Source organism: Manis pentadactyla, chromosome 11, assembly GCF_030020395.1.
Source record: "Manis pentadactyla isolate mManPen7 chromosome 11, mManPen7.hap1, whole genome shotgun sequence".
NCBI classification, from domain to species: Eukaryota; Metazoa; Chordata; class Mammalia; order Pholidota; family Manidae; genus Manis; species Manis pentadactyla.
The window spans coordinates 112,603,535-112,618,616 of NC_080029.1; the positions used below are offsets into that span (position 1 = coordinate 112,603,535).

The window sequence follows — 15,082 nt, forward strand, 5'->3', positions numbered from 1 at the left end:
CCTCCACTCATATGCATTGGTGTTCACTCAACTGTGAACCCTGCTTGTTGCATAGCTCTAGGCAGTGGTTTTGTGGGTGCCTGATCACTCTGGATTCCCGGGGAAAACCCACCCGATTCTTGTTCTGGCGATGCAAACATGCCATGTTCTCTTTCTTTTCTTGTTCAACTTCTGTAGGGAAAGTGGAAAGGACAGCTAATGGCACTTGTTTAGGGAAAAACGTCTCTGTTTTTTTTTTCCAGACCCTAATATTGTTAATAAAGAAACTCTGGGTTCACTCTGCAATTAATAGTTTACAAAGCAGTAGCACCTTGAATTCTGTACTGGAATACTCTGGTCTTCTTAATACCAAAATAAAACTGAAAGGCAGGTGGTGAAGAGCCTAGGAAGCAAAAAAAAAAAAAATTATTTGCCTTTTTATGTGAATGATGGTCTGAGCACAGAGCAATCTGGATTGATTTTCCCAGCTGGACAGATTGTGTGTGCATGCCTTAAGAAAAACATCAGGAGCTACAAGAGTTCAGGTTATGCAACCATTTTGTGTGCTGTGATAAGACAGTTCACAAGAACTTTACAAGTTTACACCCACCTCAGCATCCAAAATACACAGCTAGAGCCACATGAGGAAATGGCAGAATGACTTGGAAACTTCTCCTTTTCATGGTTAAACTGTGAAAGCCTGTCTTTAGTTCACATGTTGGTGGTATAAGGTCTCTCTTTTATTTGTGGGACACGGAGAAAGTATGGGTGAGACTTTGGGGTAGATGGCCTTCAGTTGCTTGGTGATGAATAGCATAATTTAAAACCTAGTGGAAATTCTTAGCGGCCTGAGAACCAACTTGCCCAGGAATAGCCTCTCAGTTCTTTACAACACTTTGCACTGACCCTGTAACTCTGGGACAGCTTGGCGGAAGGGAAGTTTCACATTTCTGAACTGGTTTTCCTCTGCAGCCTAAATATCTGCGCCCCCTTTTGGATGGTTGGGTTCAGTGGCTCTCAGTTGTACAGTACCTAAAGGATTCAGTGTTTCTGTTTTTCTAGGCAGGACCCAGTCTCAATTATATAAGCTCAGAGTAGGATATAAATGAAACTGGAGACTTTCTCTGTCAGGATTTAGGAAGTTTGGCCTTGCAGTCAGATACTTGGAATGGAGTAAGAGTTTTTTCATTTTTTGTTTTTTTATTGCTAAAGCTAATCTGGAGAAGAAAACTAGGGGTCCCTCTTTTTAAGCCAGAAGTTTACAGAAACCCACTTTGTCATAGGAGTAGGTGTGAAAATTTTAAACTTTGTAAATTTAAAAAGAATTACAAAGTTATGGCTTTTATGAGTAATAACCCCCCACTCTCTTTCTACTTTACTGTCTCTACTAAAGCCCATTTATGTGGATTTCATTTAGTTTGGTAAATTTGTTTTTAATGCCTTTGCTAGAGCTCCTAGCCAAGATCAAGACAGTATGGGGGTTGTTCTCTTGCCCAGCTAGAAAAGGCCAGTAAAAAAGCAAGCATCTATTAAACTAGAGAATCAGCTAACTTTAGTTTATTAGGCTTGGGGGAAGGAAGGAAAGCCCTGTGATGATGGATTTCTTTTTTCCTTGAGATTCAAATAGCAAGTACACATCTGCTCTTCTCAGCTTCTGTGAATGTGTTTGGAGGGATATGATCCATATCACAGGCTCCCCCAGCAACAAGGGATCCAGCATGTACAGGGCTTCTCTACTTCTTTCATGCAGAGAAGAAAGAACATAGCCACAGTGCCATCCTCTGACATGAAGAAACTTTTGTAAATGTCTATCCATTTATGTATGTGCACATAATGTGGATTAATTCATGAGGTGAAACTTGGTAAACTGATTAGATTTCAGATTTCAGTTTGTGACAATGGAGAGTCCAGAAAGAAAATGTAGTAAATGTTGTACCCTAGCTTGGAGTCAGATAAAAATTAGATGTGTAGGGGGGTTACGAGGAGAATGGGGTTAAAAAGACTGAGAATCCATGCAGAGGTGTGTCACCGGAAAGAAGTGAGATGTTGGGACAAGAGGCAAAACATGTCAATACAGATTTGAGAAGAGTCTAGAGATGTACTTTCTAATATGGTAGCCACTAGCCACATGTGGTTATTCAAATGAAATTAAGAATTCAGTTCTTCAGTTACATTAACCAGATTTCAAATGCTCGAACAGCCATATGTGGCTAGTGACTTTTGAATTGGACAGCACAAACATGGAACATTTCCATCACTGCAAAAAAGTTCAGTCGGATGACTGCTTGTTTGGAGTTGGAGCACACTTTTTCTGTAAAGGGCCAGATAGCAAGTATTTTAGGCTTCACAGGCGATACAGTTCTGTTACAAGTATTGTAGTACAAATGAATCCATAGACAATACAGAGATGAGGGCTATGAGCCAATAAAACTTTACAGACACTGAAATTTGAATTCTGTATAATTTTCTCACCACAAATAGTCTTCCTTTGATTATTTCTCAGCCATTTAAAAATGTAAGAGCCATTCTTAGCTCATGGGACATACCAAAACAGGCAGTGAGCCCTCTGGGTCATAATTTGCCAATCGCTTCTTCCAGCGGTACAGGAAATCAACTTGTTTCTTTTACTGTGTAGGACATTAATCACATGAAGATTTTTAGTGGTTCTTCCAGGCTTGAGAACTTTGGCTAAAAATTGGGGCTCACTGTAGGACTTTTTTACTTTCCTTTGTTCCCTATTTTTGCAGTCTAGTCCTCTCCAGTGGTAGAGTCATGCTCTTCAGTAGGAGATGACCACTTAAGTCATACTCAAGTCTAAAATGCTAACCCTACTCTTTCTGTACCTGCTAACTGGCAGAATCCTCACTTGTAACATCACCCGTTACAGATTTCAAGTTTGCTGGTGGCATCTGGGATCAGTTCTGTCCTTGTACTGTACTTGAGCAAGGTGAATACTGGTGGACCAAAGAGAATTACTCTTCCTGTTCCAGACTGGCTTAGTGCTCATCTCTAGCCGTTAACCTCTCCCAGCCCTCCTTAGGGTATGTGTGCGTAGAGATGGAGAGTAAAGGAGTTTTACGACCTGGCTCTATCCCCAAACCACCTGCTATCTTGAGTGCCACTGTTGAAGGATGCCTCAGGATAAGGGAAGAAAGTAAAGATGAAAATTGCAGAGCTAGGATGTTCAAGGACACAGGAAGAACATAACAGGGGCTAAGACGTTGGGAGACTTGAGAATTAAGGTAACTGGAAGAAGGTGGAAGTTTTAGGGAGGAGGTCATGAAAAGTGTTTCACCAGTGAGGTGGGTAGGAGGGTTCACTTGAACAGGGACTGAATGCCTCCTGTGTACTAGGTAGTGTGCTGGGCAGAGATGAATGACAGTATAAGAAAAAAATTGTTAGAATGGTGGGTTGGAGGACAGAATGGGACTTCTAGATAATAAAGCAACAAAATAGTGTGACACAGGATGGTCAGGTGAAAAGAGACAAAGGGTACTTTGGAGAGGAAAACGGGGTAATCCTAAAATAAATTGTAGAATAAGATAAAAAATTAGGGGTTTGTTACTTTGATGAACCAAGGGATAAAATGGATGAAACCATCACGGGCTGTGCTTGCTCTTACGTCCTTCGTGGATGTTTATGTTCACACCCTTCATGGTCCTTTCTTTCCTCTCCATACGGTTGAAGATTGAAGGACACCTACAGAATTGGTGTCTTCTGTATTTAAGGTGCGATACTTCCCCAGAGACCGCTCTGCGAGGAACTCCGGTCCGCCGAGAGTTCTTTCCACGAGGGGAGAGCGTTAGGTTCGAACTCTGCAATCCGGGTTTCTTCGAGTGTATCTCTGTTTTAACCGGCTTGCCGGGTTTTCCAGCATTCCCAGAGCTACGACGTTCTAATCCGGGCTCCGTGTGACCGCGCATTCCGAGACCCAGGATTTGGCTCCTTTATCCAGATTCCGGGTTTCCCCTGTGCTCTCCCGCTCGACTCCACACTAGCCCGGAGTCCGGATCCGAGGGCCCGACAGTCCAGTGTCCTGGTCTTCCGGGCAGCTCTGGTTGTCCCGGATCGCGGCGGCGGCGGCGGCGGTGGCGGCGGCTGAGGGACCCGCGGCCCCGGACACAGCGGCACCGGCCGGGCGGGGCGGAGCGGCGCCGAGAGGGGGCGGAGAGCCGGAGCCCAGACGGGGTGGGGTGGGGGGAGGGGCCACGGGAACGGATGGCGGCCTGGGCTCCGTAGCAGCGGCGGCTCTACGGCCCGGGGCCCCCGGCGGGCTGAGGTGGCGGCTCCCGGGACCGGCCGCGCGGTGAGTCCGGAGCTTTGTGTGGAGCCGGGGCTGGGGGAGGAGAGAGGCGGCGGCGCTGAGTAGGGCCGGGGGTAGCGGCGCCCGACGGAGGAAGTGGGGGTTGGGGGCCGGGGCGGAGCGAGGGGGAGGTGTGTTTGGGGGGAGGAGGGGTCGCTCCGTGGGTGGGGGAGGGGGGCATCGAGGGGCGCGGGGTGAAGTTCAAAGCGTGGCCGGGGCCGGTTCAACCCGAGGTTAGGGGTGCCCGAGAGGGGTTAGGGTCTCGCCAGGTTGTGGGGGCAGGCCAGAGAGTTCCAGAGGCGAGTCTGGGTATCTTGAGGGGGCCCAGGGAGGCCGGGTCTCGTCAGGGAATCGGGGGGTAGAGCGAAGGGTCGGGAGCCAGTAGGACGTGTGCGCGGCCCAGGATGGGGGAGCAAGGTGGCCGGGAGTGCAGTAGGTAGGTGGTGGATGTGTGCTTCCAGTCTTCAGGTCGCATTTACTCCTGTCCTTTTCTTCAAGATGGAGGGATCCCTGGGCCTGGCCCTTAACTGCTATCCTTGTACCCCCGGGAGAATTTGTGACCCTGTCCTGTTCGGAAAACCCGTGCTGCCCTCTTTTCCCTTTATGTGTAATTACGGTTGGATCATCTCTGCTTTGCTCAGATTCTCCTTCCTCCCTCTGGGGTTGAGGAGGAGGAGACACATCTGACCAATTAATGTGTGTTTGTGAAACAGGCAGCAGCAAACAGTCATTTCAGCTTCTAGGAATTAGGCTCACACAGGGTGGAGAGATCAGATCCCTTCAGGAGGAGTATTTCTGAACAAATCACAGATGATTAAATTCCCTAAGAAACAGCTTCCTGCCTAAATGAGAGTGGGAAAGATGGGGGAGAAAGCCTGTTTCCAGCCATGTGTACAGGGCCCCAGGGGTTGCGTAGAGTCCCTAGTCCCCCACAGGCCTCTTTTCTGTATTAGGCTTTGCTCTGCAGCCTTGAGTTAATTTCACCCCTGCTGCTTTGTCTTGGGGAAGGGAGTGCTGGTTTAGGCTGTTGTGAGGAGATGACTGTTCTGCTGCCACACACAATAGTCTGTGTCATTTTATCGGGAGTGCTACCCCAGGGCTGAGAACTGCTGCTGCAGAGATAAACCGGTCCCTCTCACCCGCCTATTGTGTACACAGTGAAGGTCATAGGTTCAAGTCTTGTCTGAGAGCTTTGGATATGCTCCATCTCCCAGGCTCCTCAGTGCCATTTTCTTCCTTTTCCAAACTGGGGCTTGCCATTGGAGGAGGCCAGACAGAAAGGCTCTTCTTTTTGAGTGAGGAACAATGCAGGGCTCATTGGCACACATTTTTCAGAAGAATAGGGGATGCCAGCCATGTTGTGCCTGCCTCTTTGGCTAGCCTGTAGTGAGTTGTGGAGGAATTGTGTCTGGGAGACTCAACGCTGATGTTTGTGTCAGACCTTTTAGGAAGAAGACTCAAAAGGGAGGTTTCTACTCTTGTTTGTACCATCATATTTAGTTCTTTTTATAGAGATGGGACACTCATACAATGATTTTTGTTTATTTGTTTAGGAATACTGCTAAAAGCCTTTGCAAGTTTAAGCTAGGGGAGTCAAGGACCAAGTACCTTTTTAATGGTGACTTCCTGGTCAATAATAATTGCACAACAAAAAAGCCACAGAATTTGCCTATCTGGGCAAAGGCTGTGGAAACAAAACAACCTTTCAAAGGTGACTTGCTCATTGTGCAGAAAGTACATATCTGCCTGTGTATTAGGGAGAAATTTGCCAAATTGATGAACACTTAAAAAAAATCATTCAGTGTCTTTGGAATTAGAAAGGAGAATGAGAACAAGCTAGAAGGAACCCTGTCCTTGTAGATATCTCATAGATATGCCCAAACAGTATTTTGGTACTATTAGTTGGGTAAAAAATAATTTACCTGACTAGAAATGAGGTTTCGATTTACAACATTAAAGAAAAATGTTCTTTAAAAAGAGATGAAAAATCAAACTCATTGTGAGAGGGCAGCTATACACAATACACTGTGTACACAATAGCTAACCATTTCCTATAGGCTCTTGCTGAATACGAACTTCAGCCCTTGGTTTTGGTAAAGGTCTTTCAAAGGTACTGAGTCGGCTGACTATGTTGCCTCCCTCATCCCTTTACTTCAATGAATTTCTTACAATGATGACTTACTGCTTAGGTGTTGGGCTTTGTTAGGGAACATGTTGTTCTGACCTTTATGTTTCTTGATGACAGAACTGTGTTAAGGTCTTAGTAGAGGTGTGTTGTCTGTCTTTAGACTATTTCCAGCTGTATGTCCCAGGTTTCTGAGCAAAAACTTAGCTAAACTGAGTCCAAAGCTTTTTGCTCTTGGGCTGTTCGTGTTCATTTCTGAATCCTGTTAGGTGACAGTAAAGGCAGAAGCCTCAAGATTAAATTTGCCCTAATTAGATTTAGTCGTTTCAGAGTTGGGTCCTTGACACAAAAAGTCTTATGAATCTTATGATTGTGGCCATCTTTCAGTGAGCACTTTGGATTCCCCCCCGTACCCCAGTTTCTTGGTGGAAAACGTTTCCTTGTGAGAGGTCTATATAGTTGGACAGATTAGTGCTATTTTGTGTGAGGATATGGAAGCATAATTTTGGCTCCTGGTAGTAATTCTGTGGCAATTAGCGGATAGCAGCTAAATGACTGGAACAGGATAATTTGTTGAGGGATTTACTGATTGCTCTGTCAAGTGGAAATGCCACTCCTTATTTATTTGACTGGGAACACTACTTCTTGGGCTCAGCCATGAAGGCTTGAGAAGAATGATGTGTAGCTTCCAGAAGTTCTCACTCATTCTCTCATTACTGCCAGATATCTTAGCACCTTCTACTGCCACTTTTTCTCCTGCTGCAAAGGTAACTAAGCAATTGTTATTTCCCTTGTGGAAAACTGGTCATGGATGGGCATACTGCCAGACAGATGGGGCCACTCTGAGATAAGGCAGCCTTATGTTGTGTGGCAAATTTTCAGCAGCTGAATTCTCACTTATACTTGATTTTCAAAAATCAATTTCCTTTAAGAAAAACAAAGAACAACAAAACCCCCACAAAATACAAAATCAAACTGTGTACTAAATATGCCTTCATGATATCTCTCAGGAAAGTTGCCTGTGACAGACAAAATGAAGATAGCTGATGCTGATTGGCAGATTCTGGGTCCACTAAGAGTCAGTGAAGGACTCTTTTCACTAGGGAACAGGTAATTCACCAAAGCACCTGCCTAGCTGGGCATGTGGAATTGGCAGCAGCTGTGCAGCTGAAGAGATTATTGAGCAGGTGGTTGAAGAATCACATGCCACAGTGACGAGAAAATACTTTGTCTTCCGTGGTTTAGGTTCAGTTCATATGTGTGAAATTACTCTTTGTCTCACATTTCTTCATGCCTGATACTGGTTTGTTAGTGAGATGATGATGGAATAGAGAAAAGAGGTTTTTCTTTCTGTGTTTCTTTGAGATTACTGAGTAAAATGCCTTAAACATGGTCCTAGATGGCTCTATTGTATTTCTGTAAATTCTGGCTTTATGCCCTATGAATGGGAACGATGTAGTGGTAATTCAGTGTTTCTAGTACTTGTTTATTAGGGGGTGATGGGAAGAAGAAAATTCTTTGCTTTCAGTGTTGTGAAAAAGAGCCCACTGGGAGGATAGCCAGCAGGTTTTATGTAAAGGATGTAATTGACTTTTTGTGTCCAGCTATCTGGCATGCCTTACTCAAGAAATTTGCATGTGTTTTTATTTTATGAATGTAATTCTCCTCATGAAGTTTGCATCTCCTCAGTTGTTTGTTTTATTCCATTTTTAGTTTCTCCCAGCACCTGTATAACTCTTTTCTCTGGCATTGAGATTAATATCACTTGTTAGAACCAAATCATATCAGGGAAATATCTCAACTAAATATTTATCTTAAAGACAAGTATAGCATTTTCTATAATTTGGAGGACCTTGTGTTTTTAAGTTTTCTGCAAATTTCCAGATTTTTCTTACAGGTTATCATCATCGTCTGTTAAATATGATTTTATTTTTCTTTCACATGTTCATGCCACTATTGTAGGCAGTGCCATGGACCCTAAAATTTATCAGCAAGCAACTCGGTGTTTATTTCCTGACCTTTTAGTGCCCTTCATTCCTTTTCTGTACTAGGCTGGCAGGCTATGTGCTCCTCCTATTGAAACACATACACAATCTAATTGAATTTGCAGTGAATTAATATTGATTGAAGGGAAATAAGTGATATGAACTGTTTTGGAGTTCAGAAATCCCTTTTCCAAGCAGAATGGAGGTTCTGACCTGTTTGTCAGAGAGAGACCAAGACAGACACATAGATCCAAATAGTTAGATGAATAGATATATAGATTTAGATAAAGAGAGACATAGATTTTGATTGATTGATTAATTAGGGGAAAGGGCGGTGAGCCCAAGGCCAATGGACCACTGCGAAGTTGGACATTTGTAAGAATCTGCATAAAACTGGTTTGTAACCTAGCTTTAAGTGGGAGCCTAGCAGTTATTTGTATAGCATTCACTTCTGGGCAAGAACATAAACTTATTTATTTCCTTCTATGAAGCCATCACAGTTGTTTGTTTTAGACTGTTCACAAACCACCATATACTTTCCTGGCATTCTCAGTAGTTTGCTTCCTCATGCTTTCTCCCTTCCCCCATCTCCGGAGCATCCTAGTTCTCTGCTCTGAAGACTTCTCCAGCAGGTTGGAAACACTCTAATTACTGTAGCTATTATAGTCACAACCCAGATCTTCCACCTCCTTCCCACTCACCCCTTTCTATCTTCCTTCCTCCTCCCCTTGCTCTAGCAGCAGGAGTTGAACTGCAGTCTCATGAGCACAGTCAGATCTATGAATGAGCTTTATATCTTGTCAAGGCAGAACTCCAGATCCAGCAGGGCTGATTTTTCATGCTTCTCTTGCTGTTTGTTCTTGGATCAGAGTCCCAGAAGAGATGGCAAATACCTATAAGGTCATACCTAGTCCATCACTCAGGGGCAAACCTATGATCTTTTTCTTTTCTCTGTGAGAATTTTTTCTTTCTTTCTTTTGCAGTTGAGAGCTGTCTGATGCCAGACAAGCTCTGAAACTGCCTTCTTTTTTGTTTGTGTTCTCTGGTCATTAGTGTCTAGCCAACTTTGCTCTCTTGTTTTTTTCTTGTTATCCCATTTTCAGAATTACTTGCTCTGAGCAGTATCTCCACCAGCTTCAGTCCTTTCTTCCTGATTGTTGGCACCACGTTTGTAGGTTCCTTTTGTACCATCAGTTATCTGTGCCAGAAGTTTTCACTTTTCAAACTTTGCTCCAAATGTCATTGTGGCATCTTCTTAAGGAGGTGTGTTTTGATGGAAGCACAGGACACACATCCTAGCAGGTGTTAGTTAATAAAATGGCTCCAAAAATAGATGCAAAGTTGTATCCTTTGGAAAACCCTGTACTGCATGAACAAATTCCGCTTTCTGTTTAATTTGGGATATTTCCTGTTAGAGCTCATTGTTCTCTTTTTGTGGATGAATTTTACTTTATGTGGCTTAGTTACAGTTAAGTTATTGCCTAATTTAATAGTGTTATATGTTTTCTTTGCTAATACAGCTTTTCAGACCACAGAGGAAAAAGCATAGAATTGGGAGTGATAAAACGCAGGTTCTCTTTATTATGCCTCTAACTAGCTGTGTGACCGTGTGTTAGGCACTCCTCTGTTTTTACTTATCTGTAAATTGAGCATATTAGACAAGATCATCTTTAAAATTCCATTTAGTGGAGAAATTTATGTCAAGATTGTGATGGAGGAACAGGACAAAAATGGTTGACATGAATGGGCAGTTTTTAAATTCTCTCTCAAATACACATATTCAAAGGGGTCATGAGTGTAGCCTTAGTTCCCTGGAACTTGACTCCCACTTCTCTTTAATATGTTTGTCAAGCTTTTGCTGTGTGCTTTTTTTTAAGGCTGCCTTCTTTTGGAGGGTTTTGTACCCTCATTCTGCAGGTTCATCAGTTTGTCAGTATCTTTTTCTAGTCTGCTCAAGCCATAGCAGTGAGAATCAGAAAGCTGCAGGAAAAGAACCTTGTGAGAAAGAAGTCATACCTGGAAGGATTTGCCAGATATTAATAAGAAATGATTTTGTGTATTCAGTCAGGGATCTAAGCTCTTTAAATCTCATAAATCTGAAATCTTTGAGCTAAATGGGACTGATTGTGGAGGTGGGTTGGGCATTTTTGAATTTTTGGTCAGTCAGTGGAAAACCTGCTTTGAATTAACTTGGTGGGATTAAATATGAGTTGCCCACTGTGTTCTGTTTGGAAAATAAAATCATTTTTAATGGTGAAAATACTAAATTGGTGACATTTGGTGAGTATGACTAACAAGGGGAATCTCTGATATACCTCCAAAAGGGACTGAGGATTTGAAAGCTAGTGGGTGACTGTAGGAACTTTGAAATTGACATTAATGTTAGGAAATCTTTGCTTTCAAGCAGTTTAAAGGAGTAAAATTGTATAACCAAGTTAATTTACCAAGTTAGTATTTTTATCAGCATTTCCCAGTTAATTCTTAGATTTGGGACTTCCAAAAAAAAAGCTACTTATTAAATATTAAGGGGATGATGGTCTTTTAGTTTTTCCTTTTTTCTTTCTTCTTTTTTTGGGTGGTGGTCTAATGTAACAAAATAACATGTTTAATCTACCTTTGAACATTGGAAGAAGCATTCACTGTTTTTAAACTTGTACTTAATAGTCAGTAGTAGAAAAAGTTGGTGGGTGGAACTGTTGTTTATTTTGGACTTAGAAAAAGCCCTGGGAGTACTTTGCTTTATTCCCAGACATCTCTAGCACACTACTAATTTTCAGGTAATCTAAAGGTTATTTTGGGAAGTTTTCCACTTGAATGTGAGATTTTTAGAAAGATGTAGATTAGAAATATAGGTAGTTTCTGTAAATAAGTGTTCATTAAGTGTCAAGTAAAGCATAGGGTATTGAATTGGAAAGTGGCCAGAGTAGGTATCACACAGCCCTTGGAAATCAAAACACTCGTGAATGAAATCCAGATTCCAGCACTTAGGCCACATTGCCTGTTGGTACTGCATTATATGCTGGTACTGCATTGCATGCGGGTACCTGTAGTTTCTTGGGCTATAGTTCAATATTTGTAGAGGAAGGCAGCAGTGTATGCTCTATTCTATGTACAAAGTACAGCCAGTGGGCTTTTGGTATGCTGCTAGCAACGTTCCTAGCAGCATTCTTAGGTGGAGCACTCTGGGTTTGTTTGGGATGAACTTTCATTCATGTGAGCAGAAGTGGATGTTCAAGAGTGTACCTTGCAAATTTCATTTACAAACTCTGAGGTTTGGTGTGAAATTCAGCATGTGTTTTTGTTCTGAAACTGATGCTTCTACAGTAGATCCTGAAGAATGGTGTCAGAAATGGAACTGTAGAAAGAGAAACTAATTGTGAATCTTACAGGGTATATGAATCTGAAAGGTGTACGTGAAAAGGGGAAAGTTTTCTAGTTGGCATCTGCTTTCAAATGTACCTCCAGTCCATCATTTCTGAAACCTACCTACCCTTTCCTCCCCTAAGCATTACAGTTCTCCCAGTTGCTGTGGCACAAAACTTTGGACTCATATTTGGTTCTTTTTTCTTTTCACCAGCTCATCTAATCATTCACTAAATTTGGATTATTCTAGACATCTTGATATTTAGCTTCATATTTTCACTTGACCTCGTTCAGGCCTTCATCTGTATATTATTGCAGTAACCCCATGGTTAATGCCTCTTTCTGAATTTCATACTAGAGGCTGCAATATATTATAAATTTTATTTACTCATTTAGGTAATATTATGTGCTAGGCTTGAATATTATGTGCCAGGCTTGACGTGGTCCCTGTCCTTTCAGGACTTACAAGTCTAGTGGGAGAAACCAATAATCAACTAAGAATGTATGATTATGAACCGAATAAGGAAAAAATTTGGTTTTAGAATAGTATGTAACAAAGAACCCCAGTGTAGACTCTGATCATTTCACTTCTTGCTGAAAAACCTTTAATAGCTCCTTATTGCCTACATAGGCCAGCATTCAAGAGCCTCTATAATCTAGCCAGCCCTAGCCTTCCTTAGCCTTATTGCATTTATTTCTCACTTCTTTTGTAGCCATTCATTCAGCTTATTCAGTCTCAGATCTTAGGTTTTTTTCTTTTCTGTTTGAACATCCTTTCCTGCTGCAAGGCATTCAACTCCAAATCCAATCTTTCCTTCAGCATAGCAAAAAATTTCATCTCCTTCCTAAATTCTTTTATAGCCCTCTTCTTCCTACCTACCTATCTCCAGAATTGATTTAATTTTCCTCTGTATCTCTTTAACTCTTTGCTAGGATCTCTGTTATTGCCCTTTATCACAGATTGTCTTTAATTACTATTATTTATGGATATGTTTTTCCTCCCTCATTCTAAACTCCCGAAGACATCTGTGTCTCCTCTGTTTCCCATGGCTTCTAGTCCAGTGCTTTGAATATAACATAATGCTGAATTGAACTGGAATTTGATTTTTAAAAACAGAAATTCCTTGTAATTTTTTTCAGCCTTCCTTTTATGGTAAGATAACTTCCACTCAACACATCTTATCCCAAATTGAATAACCTAGGAATAAGGCTGACTATGAGAGCTTCCAGAAATCCTTCAGACTCAAGGACAAGCATTTCTCGCCTTTACTGTCTATAGCAGTACTGTGTTTCCTTATATCCTAGCTGAAGGAAGACTTGGGGGCCCAGGAAGGGTAGAACAGGTGGAAGGCAGGTGGAAGCAATGTAGGTCAGTCATGGAAACCAGACTGGGTCTGTTAGAGGAATATATAGGTGTTATATATAGGTGTTGTTGAGCCCTCTGGGTGTTGTTGACCTCTAGGAGGTCTTCTTAGTTTTTCTTACTTACTTCTTTCATTCATAAATATTTATCAGATCCCTACTGTATGTGAGGTCCTGTTCTAGCTGCTTAAAATCTATCAGTGGACAAAATAGATTTAAAAATCCCAACCTCATGGATTTTGTCTTTTAATGGCAGGAAATAGAAATAAGCATAATAAATAACTATATAGTATTAAGAGGGTGTGTTTTGCCAATGGGTTTCAGCCCCGGGTAAGTTCGCTATGGATTCAGTGTGACCAAAGAAATTGACAGCAAAACATTCTTGGGGTGAAAGGGTTATACCCAAGTTTATTTCCAGGTGGCAGGTCAGTCACTGGAATCCCATTCACTCAGAGCGAGTCTGCAGGCAGCAAGCTGGTCTCTGCCTCTGGGCCCCTATGTCCTGTCCACACAGCCATCCTCTGGGCCTCTCTGCACAGTCATCCCACACAGCTGTCCTCTGGGCATCTGTCCTCAGCGCTGCCACCACTCCAGCCTCTGCTCTGCTCTGCTCTCTTGCAGCCTTGCTACCATGTTGTGCCCAGAGTACTGGGCGGAGCTCTTTGTATAGTCAACAGCCATGTGTTGCCCACAGGTGTGCAGTGAGCTAGTCAACCAGGGCCAGGAATCCTGGCTACAGGAACTCTCATTTTATCCACAGGGTGATAAATTATATGGGAAAAAATAGAGTAGAGGAAGTGGGATTAGGAGTGTGAAGGAGGATAACTTGGGGGGTGGGAAGGTTGCAGCTAAGTAAGATGGTCAGAGGTAGGCATCTTTGAGAAATGCGGCACTAGTGTGTTACTGGGTTGCTATGCACTTCCCTAAGACTGCTGCATGTTCCACCCAGCAGAGAGAAAAGAGGCAGCCTCTGCAGTTGTTCCAAGGAGTCCAGCTGACATTGAGGGGGAAACAGCTACTTTGTTATGTTCTTTTCTCCTGGCTGCTCCTCTGGCTAGCATTCCTGGAAGTTAATCATGGTGAAAACTGCAGTCCGTCATGTCTGGAAAACACCAAAGGTAGATCTGGAGGCCCCTCAGCTAGTTCCCTGAGGGCAGGATTTACCCGTCTGCTGACTGGGCCTTCGGTGCCTAGACTAATAATGGGTGAGTTAGGCGTCTGACCTACCTTCTTCCTCAAAAGGGAAAACCCAGTGTGACCTACCCTCTTTCTAGTGAGGCCTCAGCAACTTTGTTTGGGGGTGGCTCTTAAAAAATAGTCTTTTTAATGACCATGTACTCTTCCAGCTTAAAAATGGAATTTTTAGGTTTGTGGCATTTTGACTTCCTTTCAACATACAGCTAGCTGTATTCTAGAAGTCTCAGTACTTAATTAATTAGCCTGAGAATGAAGATGTCTTATGATATCTAGATGTTCCCTCATTTGACTTATGTATTGTAAATTTTCTTATGATTTCCTTGCTTGTCATCCATAACCCTGCTACATCTTGATCATTTTTCCCGTTATGTCTTTCTGTTTTTCCTTACATGAAGCTGATAGAAAACAGAAACCTTTGAGGCCAGACTGCTGTTTTGCCTGGAAGCTAAAATTTCTACAATATACAGAAGATGGAATGTCTTATTTCTGTTCTTTGATTATGTAGAATGCAGCTTGTGGCCACCAGCCTCTCAGCCTGTTATATAAATGTGTTCTTTGAGGTAGATAAGGTGCAGGGTACCGTACACTCTTGTTTTTAGTTATGTCATCAACTTGTGCAGTTGCAGTACACAAGGAGACCTATTGGCCATTCTGTAAAAATGTGCTTTTTTGATTATATAATTTTAGAGCAAAAGTTCTTAATGAACTGCATCCATGCTAAGAAAAATCTGTTACTTTTAAGCAGATATGGTTCTACTGTTAGGTGAA

The 15,082-nt window shown here is 42.4% G+C and overlaps 1 protein-coding gene across 4 annotated transcripts in view; it reads left to right on the top strand.

Moving 5' to 3' along the window:
• The first annotated feature begins 4,131 nt into the window (after window positions 1-4,131).
• ZNF609 (zinc finger protein 609) overlaps window positions 4,132-15,082 on the top strand; it is a 438,580-nt gene continuing 427,629 nt past the window's right edge. For 3 of the 4 annotated variants that reach the window (XM_057488886.1, XM_057488884.1, XM_057488885.1), the window contains exon 1: window positions 4,132-4,285. The gene's annotated coding sequence lies outside the window, so the exon portion shown is untranslated. The remainder of the gene's footprint in view (window positions 4,286-15,082) is intronic. The other variant, XM_057488887.1, reaches the window with a different exon arrangement.